Source organism: Microcaecilia unicolor, chromosome 2, assembly GCF_901765095.1.
Source record: "Microcaecilia unicolor chromosome 2, aMicUni1.1, whole genome shotgun sequence".
NCBI classification, from domain to species: domain Eukaryota; kingdom Metazoa; phylum Chordata; class Amphibia; order Gymnophiona; family Siphonopidae; genus Microcaecilia; species Microcaecilia unicolor.
In genome coordinates, this window is record NC_044032.1 from 127,187,179 (window position 1) to 127,205,961 (window position 18,783).

Consider the following 18,783-nt stretch of genomic DNA (forward strand, 5'->3'; position numbering starts at 1 on the left):
GTGAGTGGCTCTGTCAGCTCTCTGATGAAGAATAATACTGTGCTATTTCACAGGTGGTCTTCCCTTACTTAAAAGAGTATTACGGTACTATCTTAAACTTCTTTATTCCAGAACTTCCAGTGAAGCAGCTGGTCAAGATAGCCATCAGCTACCCCTCCCCTGACATCTACTCCTCCAGACTAATGAACCTCTTACCAGTCGCAAGGCACCTCAGAGTCCTATTAAAGGAGGCTGTAGCTTAAATGTGCAACCCTGTTGAGGAGCAGGACTTTACAGCTGACAATACCATGTTTCTGAGCCAACATGATGTATAAGCATGGCAGTGTGGAAATGTGATCACGGCTCCAGATAACAAAACACTGCAGTGGTGAGGGCAAGACAACAAGGGGAACTCTGAGGAGGGTCACCTGTTAGAAGAGCTACTTAAGTGTCCCTGCTTGATGGGAAGCCTTGATTACCCAAATAGAAACTTTGAAGGAGAAAATGCTTGAAGCGGAGGAGCGAGAGCATCTGTCTCCAGTCTCCATTGGAGGCATAGCAGGACAAATTAGAAGATCAAGAAAACTGCAGCAGGAGAGTGAACATGCAGATACTTGGAATACCAGAGGGAAGAGAAGGACCTAATCCTATAGGATTCATACAAAAGCTCTTAAAACAAAGTTTTCCCGAAGCATTAGCTAATCCTCCATATGAAATTGATAGACCACATAGGGAGTTGCATCCCAAACCAGATATAAATTTATCACCTAGAGCACTAGTAGTGAAACTGCTGCAATATCAAGAAACTGAGTCAATGCTCAAGAAAATGCAACAGACTAAGATCTATCATATTGATACTAAGTACAAAAGTATTGCAATACTGGGACAGATCAAAGGTCCATCAAGCCCTGCATCCTGTTTCTAACAGTGGCCAATCCAGGTTACAAGTACCTGGCAAGATCCCAAAAAGTACAATACGTTTTATGCTGCTTATCCTAGAAATAATCTCCGATTCGTTATAAATTTACTACTTTGTAGCTTCATTGTGTGCCCCCTAGTCCTAGTATTTATGGAAAGACTAAACAACTGATTCACATCTACCCGTTCCACTCCACTCATTATTTTATAGATTTCCCCTCAGCCATATTTTCTCCAAGCTGAAGAGCCCAAGCTATTTCAGCCTTTCCTCATAGGGAAGTCTTCCCATCCCCTTTATCATTTTCATCACCCTTCTCTGTACCTTTTCTTTTTTTTCTCTCCTTTTATTTATAAGTTTTAAATAACAATCAAGCATAATACTTGTACAGAAAGGTTACCTGGTTCAGTTATACAATATATAAAATCAAGATTTTACATTTAGGAAAACATAAGGAAAATATTTTCACCAGATTATCGTCAAGTCCACAATTTGTAGATTCAAAATGTTACATATATGGATATTTAATTCAAATACCTAAAAAACAAAACAGGAATTTGCAGAATCTGATTCCCAAAAAGGTTCCAGTTTATATTACACTGAACTATTCTCACCCCTCCCAACAGGCCTCTTAGCTGATAAGAATGCAATGAGTTGAGGTGGATCGAAAAAAACATACTTATTCATCTGGTACTTAATGCACTTACAGGAATATCTTAGAAAAAATGTTGCCCCCAAATGAAGAACCCTTGGCTTCATCATAAGAAATTGTTGTCTACGCTTCTGAATGTCTTTAGTTACATCAGGAAAAACTCGAATTTTCAATCCAAGGGAACTTTTTTCTCTATTCTGAAAGAATAGTCTCATTAGCCAGTTTTTATCTGGAGTTAATGCCACAGTTGCAAGTAAGGTCGACAGTGTTACTTTCAGAAGCTTCTAGAATCTCTGAGACATCAAGTTCTTGAATCTGACTCTCTCTTATTTTTGTTGGCAAATAATATATTTGAGAAAATGGGGTATGGCCTCCTCGGCTAGTCCCAGTATGTCTCTTATATATTTTCTTAGCATATCACTTGGAGAAGTCGCAAATTGTTTGGAGAAATTCAAAAAACGAAGATTATTATTTCTTTTAGCGTTTTCCAATGATTCAGTTTTTCTTCTGAGGAATATTAGGTCTCTAGTCATACATTCTTGATGTGATTGTGTCTTTTTTTACTTCATTTTCATATTCCTTATTTTTATTTACTATTGTGTCCATTTTAAGCTCAATGTCTTTTGTTCTAATATTGATAAATCTCGAGTCAGTTTTTTTTAACCTGTGGTGATATTGCTTTTCCCAACTCTACTATCAATGTCCATAGACTATCCAGCGTTACTTCACTTGGTTTATCCAATTATATAGGAAAAAAAGTTGTTGTTACCTCTGTGTTAGTAGAAGAAAGTCCGTGTTCCTCACTCACGGTTGGAGTCTCTTTTGATGTTCCAAAAGTAGATAATACTACTCTTTCAGTCTGGGTGATTAACAGGCTTATTTTCGAAAGTGATCGCCGGCCATCTTCCGACATAAATCGGGAGATAGCCGGTGATCTCTCAAAAGCAGCAAAATCGGTATAATCGAAAGCTGTTTTTTTGACACCATCGCCGCTTTCCCGACACTGAACCAGCGAAAGTTCAAGGGGGCGTGTCGGCGGCAAAGCAAAGGCGGGACATGGGCGGGCATGGGCATGGCTACCAGATGGCCGGCTTTTGCGGATAATGGAAAAAAAACGGGTGTTAATCAGTATTTCGCCGCTTTTACTTTGTCCTTTTATTTTCACGACCAAGCCTCAAAAAGGTGCCCGAACTGACCAGATGACCACCAGAGGGAATGGGGGATGACCTCCTCGTTCTCCCCCAGTGGTCACCAACCCCCTCCCACACTAAAAAAATAAAAATAAAAACCTTTTTTGCCAGCCTGTATGCCAACCTCAAATGTCATACCCAGCTCCCTGACAGCAGGATGCAGGTCCCTGGAACAGTTTATGTTGGTTGCAGTGGACTTCAGGCAGGTGGACCCAGGCCCATCCCCCCCTACCTGTTACACTTGTTGTGGTAAATGTTGAGCCCTCCAACCCCCCCCCCCCAAAATGCACCCTACCCACATGTACGTGCCCCCCTTCACCCATAAGGACTATGGTAGAGTTGTGGGGAGTGGGTTTTGGGGGAGGATTTGGGGGGCTCAGCACCTAAGGTAAGGGAGCTATGCACCTGGGAAGTATTTGTATATTTTTTAAAAAGTGCCCCCTAGGGTGTCCGGTTGGTGTCCTGGCATGTCAGGGGGACCAGTGCACTACAAATGCTGGCTCCTCCCATGACCAAATGCCTTGGATGTCGCCAGGTTGGAGATTGCCGGCATTTTTTTTTCCATTATCGCTGAAAAACAAAACCGGCCATCTCAAACCCGGCAAACTCTGGCATTTGGCCGGGCTAAACCGTATTATCGAAAAAAAAAAGATGGCCGGCCATCTTTTTCTATAATATGGTTACGGCCAGCTGTAGCGCCGCCGCCAAAATAGATCGCTGGCGATCTATTTCGCCGGCGCCGTTCGATTATGCCCCTCTAAGTCTCCTTTGGTCCGAATTCTTCCTGTTAGTTGCACCTCCAATCTCTCTTCCTCCATTCCACTTGTGGGCTTCGGGATAGAGGACGCCATCCGAGGAGTACTACAGCCCGATGGTTGAGGGGGAGGAGCTCTTCCATCGGGGCTGAGCGAAAGCTCTAGCCCTGGGAACGCTGCGGGGTCTCCATTCACCCTGGAACGGACCAACGGGCTATTCCCCGGCATCTCTAGAGCAGAGTTCCTCTGAAGAAAAGTTTGTAAAGTAGACTGGTAAGAGGGAAAGTTTTGCCGCTCAGGAGCGGTGGAGGAGGGCCGACCCCTTCTTTTAGGCATCGCTAAAAGATAGGAACTTCAGAGAAACAGCAGGTACGCCAGATTCATGCAATGGCCATCTTGAATCCCCCCCTCTGTACCTTTTCTAATTCCACTATACCTTTCTTGAGATGTGGTGACCAGAACTGAACACAATATATTCGAGATGCAGTCGCACAATGGAGCGATACAAAGGCATTATAATGTCCTCATTTTTGTTTTCCATTCCTTTCCTAATAATACTTATTATTATTATTATTAATTACATTTGTACCCCGCGCTTTCCCACACATAGCAGGTTCAATCTGGCTTACATAGTAAATAGAATTACAAAGTCTTGAAGGAGAATGTTACAAGTTGTAGTAAACGTAGTAGTAGTGGGGTTTTGAGGATATGTAAATTGAGCATGGAGAGGTAAACAAAGATAGGATGAGCAAAAGGAGAAGAGATTGGGAGGGGTAAGGAGTAGGAAGGATGGAGAGGAAGAGATTGAGGAATAAGCAAAAGGAGATTGTGAGACATGGTCAAAAGTACAATAATCGTTGGGGCAGGAATCATGTGGGTGGGCTTAAAAAGTTAAGTTGGGCCCATTAGGGTAAGCTTTCTTGAAGAGATGGGTCTTCAACATTTTTCTGAATGGTAAATGGTCGTTGATTGTTCGGATGGATCTTGGCAGAGCGTTCCAAAGCTGGTTGCCCAAAAAGGAGAAACTGGATGCATAGGAGGTCTTGTATTTAATACCTTTGCAGTTGGGAAGGTGTAAATTGAGGTAAGTACGAAAAGACAATGATCTATTTCTGGTTGGGAGGTCGATGAGGTTATTCATGTAGTTAGAGAATTCTCCATATATGATCTTATGAGTCAAAGTGTGGACTTTAAAATTTATTCTCTCTCTAATGGGGAGCCAATGAAGCTTCTCTCGAAGAGGTGTTGCGCTATCGAATCTTGACTTGCCAAAGATAAGTCTGGCTGCCGTGTTTTGGGTAGTCTGAAGTTTCTTCAGGATTAGGGTCTTACATCCTAAGAAAACACTGTTGCAGTAATCTGCGTGCGTGAGTACTGTGGATTGTACTATGTTCCGAAAGGTGTCCAGGGAAAGGTATGATTTCACTCGTTTCAAAATCCACATCATATTAAACATTTTTTGTGATAAATGTAGCATGGTTTTTGAATGAAAAATGGTTATCAATCGTTACTCCAAGTATTTTTAGGTTGTCAGATATGGAGAGTTTAACGTCTGGGGTGCTAAGAGTAATCGGGAGAAGTGAAGAGTATTGAGATGAAAGGACTAGACACTGTGTTTTCTCTTTGTTTAATTTCATCTTGAAAACGTTAGCCCAAGAGGTTAGGACGGTCATGCCTACATTTATTTTATCGGAGATTTCAGATAGATTGGATTTAAATGGGATAAATATAGTGATGTCATCAGCATAGATGAAGGGATTAAGGCCATGTTTGGCTAGTAACCTGGCTAGGGGAATCATTATGAGGTTGAAGAGTATCGGGGAAAAGCAGAGATCCCTGCAGTATCCCGCATTCTGATGACCATGGGGAAGATATGTTTGTAGTTCCTTTGACTTGGTAAGATCTTGTGATAATAAAGCTTTTTATCCAGTTGATGATATTGCTACCGATCCCAAGTTTGTCCAGAAGTTTAGTTAAGATAGTATGATCAACCATGTCAAAAGCGCTGGATAAGTCAAATTGTAGGGAAGGATACGGTTTCCAATTGCTATTTCTTGTTTGAATTTGGATATTAAGGTAAGAAGAACCGTTTCAGTGCTATGGGCCGAACGAAAGCCCGATTACGATTCGTGCAGGATGGAGAATTCTGTTTGCTTTCTTAGCTGCCGCCGCACACTGAACAGAGGGTTTCAATGTATCATCAACACTGCTGCTTAGATTCCTTTCCTGGTCGGTGACTCCTAACTTGTAACCTTGCATTACGTAACTATAATTCGGGTTCCTCTTTCCCACATGCATCACTTTGCACTTGTTCACATTAAACTACTACTACTACTAATCATTTCTTTAGCGCTACTAGACATACGCAGCGCTGTACACATTATATGCAGGTACTTTCTCTGTCCATAGAGGGCTCACAATCTAAGTTTTTGTACCTGGGGCAAAGGAGGGTTAAGTGACTTGCCCAAGGTCACAAGGAGCTGCAGTGGGAATCAAACCCAGATTGCCAGGATCAAAGCCTGCTGCACAAACCATTAGGCTACTCCTCCCAATATTAGGCTACTCCTCGTAATCTGCCATTTACGTGCCCAGTCTCATAAGGTCCTCTTGTAATTTTTCACAATCCTTCCGCGATTTAAAAACTTTGAATAACTTTGTGTCGTCAGCAAATTTAATTACCTCACTAATTACTCCCATCTCTAGACCATTTATAAATATCTTAAAAATCAGCAGTCCCAGCACAGACCCCTGGGGAATCCCACTACTACCCTTCTCCATTGAGAAAATAACCCTACTCGGTTTTCTATCTTTTAACCTGTTTTTAATCCACAATAGGACAGTACCTCCTATCCCATGACTTTCCAATTTCCTCTGGAGTCTCTCACAAGGTACTTTGCAAACGCCTTTTGAAAATCCAGATACACAATATTGACTGGTTCACCTTTATCCACGTTTGTTCATCCCTTCAAAGAAATGTGATAGATTGATGAGGCAAGATTTCCCTTCACTAAATCCATGTTGGCTGTGTCTCAATCTGTGCTTCAGAATATGCTCTGTAATGTTGTTCTTTATAATAGTCTCTACCATTTTGCCCGCAACAGACATCAGGCTCACCGGTCTAAAATTTCCCCGAATCTCCTCAGGAACCTTTTTTTAAAAATCGGCATTAAATTGGCCACCCTCAATCTTCTGGTACCATGTTCGATAGTTCCGCAAGTTCATTTTTCAATTCTATCAACATTCTGGGATGAATACCATCTGGTCCAGGAGATTTGCTACTCTTCAGTTGTCAAATTGCCCCATTACACCCTCCAGGTTTATATAGATGTCATTCAGTTTCTCCGACTTGTCAGCTTTGAATATCATTTCTGGCACCGGTATGTCTCCCAAATCTTCTTCGGTGAAGACCAAAGCAAAGCATTTAATCTCTCCACTATGGCTTTGTCTTCCCTGATTGCCCCTTTCCCCATCACTCATCTAGCAATCCAGCTGATTTTTTTGCAAACTTCTTGCTTTTAATATACCTAAAAATATTTTTACTATGTGTTTTTGCCTCCAATGCAATCTTTTTTTCAAAGTCCCTCTTTGCCTTCCTTATCAGTGCTTTGCATTTGACTTGACATTCCTTACACTGTTTCTTATTATTTTCAGTCGGTTCCTTCTTCCATTTTCTAAAGGATTTTCTTTTAGCTCTAATAGCTTCTTTCACCTCACTTTTTAACCATGACAGCTGTCATTTGGTCTTCCTTCCTCCTTTTTTAATACACGGAATATATTTGGCCTGGGCTATCAGGATGGTATTTTTGAACAGCATTCACACCTGATGTAAATTTTTGACCCTCGCAGTCGCTCCTCTAAACTTTTTTTTTCACAGTTCTTCTCATTTTATCATAGTCTCCTTTTTGAAAGTTAAACACTAACGTATTGGATTTCCTGTGTGTACTTACTCCACGGTCAATATCAAATCTGATCATATTATGATCACTGTTATCAAGTGGCCCTAGCACCATTACCTCCTGCATCAGATTATACGCTCCACTAAGAACTAGGTCTAGAATTTTTCCTTCTCTTGTCGGCTCCTGTACCAGCTGCTCCATAAAGCAGTCCTTGATTTCATCAAGGAATTTTACCTCCCTAGCATGCCCTGTTACATTTACCCAGCTACTATCGGGTTAATTGAAATCATCCATTATTATTGTGTTGCCCAGTTTGTTAGCCTCTCTAATTTCCAATAACATTTCTACATCCGTCTGTACATCCTGGCTAGGTGGACAATAGTACACTCTTATCACTATCCTTTTCCCCTTAACACATGGAATTTCAATCCATAGGGATTCCAAGATGTGTTTTGTTTCCTGCAGAATCTATTTGATTCAAGGCCCTGTTTAACATACAATGTTAATGGGGAAATGTAATGGGGGCAGTTCTACAAACTGAAGAGTAGCAAATCTACTGGACCGGATGGTATTCATCCCAGAGTACTGATAGAACTGAAAAATGAGCTTGCGGAGCTATTGTTAGTAATATGTAATTTATCCTTAAAATCGAGCGTGGTACCGGAAGACTGGAGGGTGGCCAATGTAACACCGATTTTTAAAAAGGTTCCAGAGGAGATCCGTGAAATTATAGACCAGGTGACCCTCAGGGGGAGGAATGCTGGCTTCGGCCTAACCCCTGGTAAGCCTTTCCTCAGCTGAGAGGTGCCCAGTTCTACCACCGGCTGCCTTTCAGGTGCTGTGGAGGACTTGCAGCTCATCTGCATATCCTTACAGCCTTCTCCGGGGTGACACCCAGGTCCACTCCGATCCACTCAGGGCCTCCACTCTAGGTGCCGCGCGCATTATCATCTTTACATCTAATCTTCTTCCCAGTTGCTAAAGTACCTCAGGCATTTATGGCCCCTATTCACATTCTCTTCCTAGCCCTGTCCCCTCCTAATCTTTTCCCTCACCCCCTACCTCTCTCCGCTACAGGAACTCACTGCCCATCCATCAACTTCATCACCTCACCTTCTCTCCTACCTTCTTCCTCCCTTTTGGCTTTTAATCTCAGTCTCTTTCTTCCCTCCATTTTGCCTTCCCCATTCCACCTAAATACCTCTCGCCTTCAACGCCGTCGTGGCCCCACCTCTCCTACTCTCCTCCGCTCTCTTTTACTCCTTCTCTTACTCTCAGCCGGTGACATCAATCCCAATCCTGGCCCTCCTCACCAACTATTATCCCAACTCTACAGATCTCACCGCAACCTCTCTAACCTCATCTCTATTCCTCTACTCCCCTCCTCTTCTCTGCCCTTCTCTTGCGCCCTATGGAATGCCCACTCTATCTGTAACAAACTCCCCTATATCCAGGACCTCTTTATCTCGCGTCACCTCCATCTGCTCGCCATAACAGAAACCTGGCTCTGCCCTGATGACTCTGCTTCAGTCGCAGCCCTCTGCCATGGCGGTTATCTTTTTTCACATACTCCTTGCCCTGCTGGTCGCGGGGGCGGTGTTGGACTACTTCTCTCTCCCTCCTCCAGATTTCAACCCCTTCTTCCACCTCAATCTCACTGTTTTTCCTCCTTTGAAGTCCACTCTATCTGCCTTTTCTTTCCTCTGCCTCTTCGAATAGCGGTCATTTATCGTCCCCCTGATAAGTCCCTTTCATCCTTTCTCAGTGACTTTGATGCCTGGCTTGCCTTCTTCCATAATCCTTCCTCACCCTCTCTCATCCTTGGTGTCTTTAATATTCCTGCTAATGATCCCTCCAACTCTTATATTTCCAAGTTACTCGCTTTAACATCCTCCTTTAATCTCCAACTATGCTCCACCTCCCCCACTCATCAAAATGGTCACTGTCTTGATCTCATCTTCTCCTCCAACTGTTCACCCTCTAGTTTCCTTGCCTCTGATCTTCCCCTCTCTGACCACCATCTTATAACTTTCACACTTAAATCTCCTCCCTCCCAGTCCCGTCCTATCTTATCTAATTTATCTAGGAATCTTTACGATATTGACCCTTCATCTCTATCCTCCCATGTTTCAAACCTCCTCTCCACTATGGCACCATCCACGTCTGTCAACGAGGCTGTTTCTTCTTACAACAATACTCTATCCTCTGCCTTAGACTCACTTGCACCTTTGATGACCCGCCCTATATGGCGTACAAAACCCCAACCTTGGCTGACTTCTAATATCCGCTACCTATGTTCCTGTACCCGCTCTGCCGAACGTCTCTGGCGGAAATCTCGGGCCCTTGCTGATTTCTTACACTTTAAGTTCATGCTGACCTCCTTCCAATCTGCTCTTTTACACGCCAAACAGGATTATTATATCCAACTGACCAACTCTCTTGGCTCTAACCCTCGACTTCTCTTCACCACATTGAACTCTCTCCTCAAGGTGCCCCCTCCCCCAACTCCCCCTTCATTATCTCCTCGGACCCTTGCTGAATTCTTTCACGACAAGGTTCAAAAGATAAACCTTGAATTCTCTACCTCGTCACCTCTCCCTCCACTAGTCCGTTCCCCTCTCTCTCCTTCCCCTCATTCCTTTTCCTCCTTTCCTGAAGTTACTATAGAGGAAACTACACTTCTCCTTTCTTCCTCAAAATGTACCACCTGTTCCTCTGATCCCATTCCCACCCACCTTCTTAATGTCATCTCACCTGCTCTTATTCTTTTTATCTGTCACATTCTCAACCTCTCACTGGAGACATGACCGTTCCCCTTCCATATTCTGTCCATGTGCATGCCCTCTTGCAGTTACACACTAAAGACATTTGTGTAGAATGGTACGTATTGCGCTGGCGTGTAAGTGCCAATTAAGATGGCACACCTTTTATCTGTCACATTCTCAACCTCTCACTTTCCACTGCAACTGTCCCTACTGCCTTTAAACATGCTATGGTCACACCTCTCCTTAAGAAGCCTTCATTCGACCCTACTTGTCCCTCTAATTACCGACCCATCTCCCTCCTCCCTTTTCTCTCCAAATTACTTGAGCGTGCTGTTCATCACCGCTGCCTTGATTTTCTCTCCTCACATGCTATTCTTGACCCACTACAATCTGGTTTTCGCCCTCTCCACTCAACCGAAACTGCGCTTACTAAAGTCTCCAATGACCTATTACTGGCTAAATCCAGAGGTCAATATTCCATCCTCATTCTTCTTGATCTTCCCGCTGCTTTTGACACTGTCGATCACAGCATACTTCTCGATACCCTGTCCTCACTTGGATTCCAGGGCTCTGTCCTTTCCTGGTTCTCTTCCTACCTCTCCCTCCACACCTTTAGTGTTCACTCTGGTGGATCCTCTTCTACTTCTATCCCTCTGCCTGTCGGCGTACCTCAGGGTTCTGTTCTTGGTCCCCTCCTCTTTTCTATCTACACTTCTTCCCTTGGTTCATTAATCTCATCCCATGGCTTTTCCTACCATCTCTATGCTGATGACTCCCAAATCTACCTTTCTACCCCTGACATCTCACCTTGCATCCAAACCAAAGTTTCAGCATGCTTGTCTGACGTTGTCTGGATGTCTCAACGCCACCTGAAATTAAACATGACCAAAACCGAGCTTCTCATTCCCCCCCCCCCCCCCCAACCCACCTCCCCACTCCCCCCGTTTTCTATTTCTGTTGATGGCTCTCTCATTCTCCCTGTCTCCTCAGCTCGAAACCTTGGGGTCATCTTTGACTCTTCTCTCTCCTTCTCTGCTCATATCCAGCAGATCGCCAAGACCTGCCGTTTCTTTCTTTACAACATCCGTAAAATCCGCCCCTTTCTTTCCGAGCACTCTACCAAAACCCTCATCCACACCCTTGTCACCTCTCGTTTAGACTACTGCAATCTGCTTCTTGCTGGCCTCCCACTTAGTCACCTCTCCCCTCTCCAATCGGTTCAAAACTCTGCTGCCCGTCTCGTCTTCCGCCAGGGTCGCTTTACTCATACTACCCCTCTGCTCAAGTCGCTTCACTTGCTCCCTATCCGTTTTCGCATCCTGTTCAAACTTCTTCTACTAACCTATAAATGTACTCACTCAGCTACTCCCCAGTATCTCTCCACACTCGTCCTTCCCTACACCCCTTCCCGTGCACTCTGCTCCATGGATAAATCCTTCTTATCTGTTCCCTTCTCCACTACTGCCAACTTCAGACTTCGCGCCTTCTGTCTCGCTGCACCCTAATCCTGGAATAACTTCCTGAGCCCCTACGTCTTGCCCCATCCTTGGCCACCTTTAAATCTAGACTGAAAGCCTACCTCTTTAACATTGCTTTTGACTCATAACCACTCGCCTCCACCTACCCTCCCTCTCCTCCTTCCTGTACACATTAATTGATTTGATTACTTTATTTTTTGTCTATTAGATTGTAAGCTCTTTGAGCAGGGACTGTTTCTTCTATGTTTGTGCAGCGCTGCGTACGCCTTGTAGCGCTATAGAAATGCTAAATAGTAGTAGTAGTAGCAGTGAGTCTGACGCCGGTGCTGGGCAAAATGGTAGAGTCTATTATAAAGAACAAAATTACAGAACATATTCAAAAGCATGGATTAATGGAACAAAGTCAATATGGATTTAGTGAAGGGAAATCTTGCCTCACCAATCTACTACATTTCTTTGAAGGGGTGAACAAACATGTGGATAAAGGTGAACCAGTTGATATTGTGTATCTGGATTTTCAGAAAGCGTTTGACAAAGTACCTCATGAAAGACTCCAGAGGAAACTGGATATTCATGGGATAGGAGGTAGTCCTCTATTGTGGATTAAAAACTGGTTAAAAGAAAACAGAGAGTAGGGTTATATGGTCAGTATTCTCAATGGAGAAGGGTGGGGTTCCCCAGGGGTCTGTGCTGGGACCGCTGCTTTTTAACATATTTATAAATGACCTAGAGATGGGAGTAACTAGTGAGGTAATTAAATTTGCTGATGACACGTTATTCAAAGTTGTTAAATCGCGGGAGGATTGTGAAAAATTACAAGCGGACCTTAAGAGACTGGCAGATGACGTTTAATGTGAGCAAGTGCAAAGTGATGCATGTGGGAAAGAGGAACCCAAATTATAGCTACGTCATGCAAGGTTCCATGTTAGGAGTCACGGACCAAGAAAGGGATCTAGGTGTCGTCGATGATTCGTTGAAACCTTCTGCTCAGTGTGCTGCTGCAGCTAAATAAGGAAATAGAATGTTGGGTATTATTAGGAAAGGAATGGAAAACAAAAATGAGGATGTTATAATGCCTTTGTATCGCTCCATGGTGCGACTGCACCTCAAATATAGTGGAATTAGAAAAGGTGCAGAGAAGGGCGAAGAAAATGATAAAGGAGATGGGACGACTTCTCTATGAGGAAAGGCTAAAGTGGCTAGGGCTCTTCAGCTTGGAGAAAAGGTGGCTGAGGGGAAATGTGATAGAGGGCTATAAAATAATGAGTGGAGTGGAACGGGTAGATGTGAAGCGTCTGTTTACGCTTTCCAAAAATACTTGGACTAGGGGGCATGCGATGAAGCTACAATGTAGTAAATTTAAAACGAATCTGAGAAATTGTTTCTTCACTCAACGTGTAATTAAACTCTGGAATTCGTTGCCAGAGAATGTGGTAAAGGCATTTAGCTTAGTGGAGTTTTAAAAAGGTGTGGACGGCTTCCTAAAGGAAAAGTCCACAGACCATTTTTAAATGGACTTGGGAAAAATCCACTATTTCTGGGATAAGCAGTATAAAATGTTTTGTACTTTTTTGGGATCTTACCAGGTATTTGTGACCTGGATTGGCCACTGTTGAAAACAGGATGCTGGGCTTGATGGACCTTTGGTCTTTCCCAGTATGGCCATACTTATGTACAACCAGAGAAGGCGTCGAGCAGCGCCTAACCTCTTCTAGAGTTGTCAGGATGGCTGTAATGCTTTTAACTGTATGACGATTGCAGACAAACTCCAACCTGTGGTTCCACCACTAGGTTGGGTAGTACTCTTGCTAGTTGGCTTGATAATACTTTCGCCGGTAGCTTAGTGTCGAAGAAAAGTAGGGATATAGATCTGTAAGAGTCTGGTACAGTTAGATCTTTCCTTGGTTTAAGGAGCACTGTTAGCATGGCCTGGTTTAGTACTCCAGCTAGCGTTTGTTGAGCTATCATTGCATTTGGGTGTGCTGCAATTGGCCCCACTACTTCTGCTCTCAGCAATTTACAGAATTCGGCTCTGTATCCATCGTGTCCTGAAGCCTTCCCTAATTTACTCTGTTGAATTGTCAAAAATACTTCTTCTGTATTATGGGGTTATTTAGCATCTGCCTTTGCACCTCAGTCAGAGGTGCAAAGGCAGATGCTAAATAGATCATTAGTGGTATCTTCCTGATAAGTGCTGCAGAAAAGCATTTAAAGGTGTCCTCAATTTCAGGCTCTGACCTAACTAACCTACCAGTGGCATCTTTTAATAATGGTGCCCTATTGGTCCCACTTCACTGCCTAACATGTTTGTACACCCCTTCAAAGAAATGTAGTAGATTGGTGAGGCAAGATTTCCCTTCACTAAATCCATGTTGACTTTGACTCATTAATCCATGCTTTTGAATATGCTCTGTAATTTTGTTCTTAATAATAGTCTCTACCATTGTGCCCGGCACCAACGTCAGACTCACTGGTCTATAATTTCCCGGATCTCCTCTGGAACCTTTTTTAAAAATCGGCGTTACATTGGCCACTCTCCAATAAATTACATATTTCTAACAATAGCTCTGCAAGCTCATTTTTCAGTTCTATCAGTACTCTGGGATGAATACTATCCGGTCCAGGAGATTTGCTACTCTTCAGTTTGTAGAACTGCCCCATTACATCCTCCAGGTTTACAGAGAATTCATTAAGTTTCTCCGACTCGTCAGCTTTGAATACCATTTCTAGCACCGGTATCCCACTCAAATCTTCCTCGGTTTTGATGCAGAGAAGGCAATCGATAGGGTGTCTTGGAGGTTTATGTTTGGATTTCTACAGAAATATGGCATTTTAACAACCTTTCTTGCCACAATTAGAACGCTATTGGGCTCATTTTTGAAAGAGAAGGACATCCATCTTTTAACATAAAACGGAAGATGGATGTCCTTCTCCCAGAGACGTCCAAATCGGTATAATCAAAACCCGATTTTGGACATCTCCAACTGCAGTCCGTTGCAAAGACGTCCAAAGTTCAAGGGGGTGTGTCGGAGGCGTAGCGAAGGTGAGACTTGGGCGTGCCTAACACTTGGACATCTCTGACCCATAATTGAAAAAAACAAGGACATCCCTGATGAACACTTGGACGTTTTCACCCAGACGTGTTTCTTCACGAATAAGGTACAAAAAGGAGCCCAAAATGACCAGATGACCACCGGAGAGGATCGGGGATAACCTCCCATTACTCCCCCAGTGGTCACTAACCCCCTCCCACCCTAAAAAACATTTTTTAAAATATATCGTGCCAGCCTCAGATGTCATACTCAGGTCCATGACAGCGCATGCAGGTTCCAGGAGCAGTTTTAGTGGGTACTGCAGTGCAGTTCAGACAGGCGGACCCAGGCCCATACCCCCCCTACCTGTTACATTTGTGAAGGAAACAGAAAGCTCTCCAAAACCCACCACACCCATATATATTTTTGCCCCCCCCTTCACCCGTAAGGGCTATGGTAGTGGTGTACTGTTGGGGGTAGTGGGTTTTTTTGTGGGGGGGGGGGGTTGGGGGGCTCAGCACACAAGGTAAGGGAGCTATGTTCCTGGGATTTTATGACTGCACTGCAGTGCCCCCTAGTGTGTCCTGGCATGTCAGGGGGACCAGTACACTACAAATGCTGTCTCCTCCCACGCCCCAAATGGCTTGCATTTGGACGTTTTTGACATGGAGTCTTTGGTTTCGAAAATTGCTGAAAGTCAGAAACTACCATGTCTAGGGACGTCCAAATTTAAGGATTTGGACATCTCTGACGGTATTTTTGAAACCAAAGATGGACGTCCATCTTGTTTTGAAAATACGGGTTTCCCCGCCCCTGGATTTCGCCGTTTTGCAAGGACGTCCAAATCGCAACTTGGACGTTTCTTTCAAAAATGCCCCTCCACTGACCTTTATAGCTTTGAATGGGGTGCGCAGTGAACTCTTTCCAATCCAGCAGGGAAACTAGACAGGAATGCCTCTTGTCACCACTGCTTTTTGTGATGGTTTTAGACCCCCTTATTCAGGAAAGTAGAGTATCTCCATAGCATTCATGAAATTTGACAGGTGACACGCCCACTTCCAGGTTTCAGTCAATCAGAAGTGAGGACATGCCCAAGTCATGCCCACTCCCTCTCCCCTTTTTGATGAAGCCACTGCCCAAACCACACCAATGCCATGCACACTCCCTGCCCCCTTGGATGTCATCACTGGAAATGATGTCTTGATCCTGCCAAAGCCCCATGCCTTTTGCATAGCCATGCCCCTGCCCTGCCTTATTTGCATAGCCTCACCCCCAAACAGTCCCACTTTTTGCAAAGGCCTGCCCCCAAACCCCACCCCCCTTTTGGTGATGTCGCAGGAAGCTGCATCATAGCCACGCCCCTTTTCAAGATACTGGTCCCACTGTTTCCACTACTAGCCGCTATCTTGGAAAGGGGTCACGTGACAGAAAGTGAGGTCAAAAATCCCCAACACTACCCCCCTACAGCCTCAGAGGAATTTAGTCGTGTATGAGCACTTTAACATTCTTTTCTCACAGGAATGAAAAAAATAAATTTTTGTTTTCTTTTTCTTATAATTTTTTTCTTTCAAAAGGATATCTCGTGCTTACTTTTTAAAGCAGTTTCTTCACTTTTTTTCTCAAAGGGAAGAAAACAGGCATTTGTTTTCTTTCAAAAGAATGCAAGAGCTTGCCTCTCTCCTGTTTTCAAGAGAGATCGTGCCTTAATCATAAGTACATAAGTAATGCCATACTGGGAAAAGACCAAGGGTCCATCGAGCCCAGCATCCTGTCCACGACAGCGGCCAATCCAGGCCAAGGGCACCTGGCGAGCTTCCCAAACGTACAAACATTCTATACATGTTATTCCTGGAATTGTGGATTTTTCCCAAGTCCATTTAGTAGCGGTTTATGGATTTGTTCTTTATGAAACCATCTAACCCCTTTTTAAACTCTGCTAAGCTAACCGCCTTCACCACGTTCTCCGGCAATGAATTCCAGAGTTTAATTATGCATTGGGTGAAGAAAAATTTTCTCCGATTTGTTTTAAATTTACTACACTATAGTTTCATCGTATGCCTCCTACTCCTAGTATTTTTGGAAAGTGTGAACAGACACTTCACATCCACCTGTTCCATTCCACTCATTATTTTATATACCTCTATCATGTCTCCCCTCAGCCGTCAGCTGAACTGAGAAAGAAAAAATGCCAGGGGGTTTGCTTTTGTACGAACCGAGCTGGTTTTCTCTGTAGCCATTTCCCACTGCTTTGTTTGTGCCTCCCCCCCCCCCCCCTCCTAGCTAGCAATAAATGCACAGCTAAATTCTGCTGAGGCTAAAAGGGGCAGAAAAATATACTGAGTGGAGGAGTAGCCTAATGGTTAGTGCAGCTGGTTTTGATCCTGGCAACCTGGATTCAATTCCCACTGCAGCTCCTTCTGACCTTTGGCAAGTCACTTAAATCCTCCATTGCCCCAGGCACAAAAACTTAGAATGTGAGCCCTCTAGGGACATAGAAAGTACCTGCATTTAATGTATACAATGCTGAGTACGTCTAGTAGCACTATAGAAATGAGTAGTAGTAGTAGTAATAGTCTTGGGTGTTTACCGTTAGCTGATTACTGCAAACTAAAAACGCTACCACAACTTAGTAAAAGACCCCCATTATGCCCATACCTATTTTACATGATCTGTGTGTAGGTATACTTGAGGTTGCAGTTGGGATGAAATTCCACATATGCCTGTACTTTATAAAACACACAAGATAATTCTATAAGGAGCCACCTAAAGTTAGGCAGCAAGTACAGATGTAAATGCCAGTCTTCTAGTCATTTACGCACATATGTGAACACATATCCCCAGATTCTTTGTATGGTGACTAAAGTTGCACATGCAAATTTGGCAGTGCAGCCAAACTGCATGTACAACTTAATTGTTTAACAAACCAACTGGTGCCAATAATTTGCCAATAACGAGCAATTATCAGCACTAATTAGAATCTACGTGCACAATTTTCTAAGTGTATTCTGTAAAGTGGTGTACATAAATTCTAATGCACTGATCTCAAAAGGGGTGTGGCCATAGAAGGGCACAGTCACATCGTGGGCATTCCTAGAAACTATGCAAGCTGTTATAGAATACACCCAATCTGCGCTTAAGTTAGGTGCGGGCGTGCGGGCATTTACACCAGGTTTTAGTTGGTGTAAAATAGTCGCATCTAAATTTAGTCGTTGGTCTGGGTGCTATATATATTCTATAAACTGTGTCTAATGTTATAGAATAGCATTAACTGTGTTTTTTCCACGCTAATGTTTTTGGTAGAATCTAATCCATACTGCATAAATAATAATCTGGCTACATGCTATTATGTTAAGTACTCATATATCTTTGATAGTGCATAATTGACAGGAGGGCGTTCACATGAATAGAACATAGGAGGAATCCACATGTATGCACGTAACTTATAGAATACTATCTAATATAATAAAACGCACCGTGAACGTTCTGAAGACAACGTTCTGAAGTCACTCAAACATTACTTGAAGGGTTCGTGGATTCGTGGTGTGAAGCCAGCCAGGCTGCCAGCCGTCTCTGCCCCGCCCTCGCGTCAAACATCATGACGTCGAGGGCAAACGTCATGACGTCGAGGGCGGAAAAACAAACAAACAAAGCGCAGCGTCAGGGAAGGAGGCGGCGCTCCCGACGTCTCTAGCCTTCCCTTCGCTGTGTTCCACCTTCTTCTGACGTCAAGGATGACGTCAGAAGAAGGCGGAACACAGCGAAGGGAAGGCTAGACGTCTGGAGCGCCGTCTCCTTCCCTAACGCTGCGCTGCCGGAACCGCCGCCACGGAGGTAAATTTAAAAAAAAAAAAAGGATGTGGGGTGGGGGAGAGAAGAGGGTGGGCAGTTGAACAATGGGAGCGGGAGGGCAGAGGAGAAACGACAGCAAGGATGCGAAGGGGGGGGGGGAAGAAGAGGGCGGGACAGGCTGGGACATGGGAGACAGAAGAGCATGGATGCGAGGGGGGATCATGGAAGGGAGAGAGGGGAATTGCTGGAAAAGGATGAATGGAGGGGGCAGGGGACAGAGAAGCATGGATGGGCATGGATTGAGATGGCAGGGCTCAGGGAGAGAGGGGAA

At 44.0% G+C, this 18,783-nt stretch overlaps 1 protein-coding gene across 3 annotated transcripts in view; it reads right to left on the reverse strand.

The window, feature by feature from the left end:
- Window positions 1–18,783, reverse strand: part of FCHO2 (FCH and mu domain containing endocytic adaptor 2) — a 458,555-nt gene that overhangs the window by 211,846 nt on the left and 227,926 nt on the right. The window lies entirely within an intron of this gene.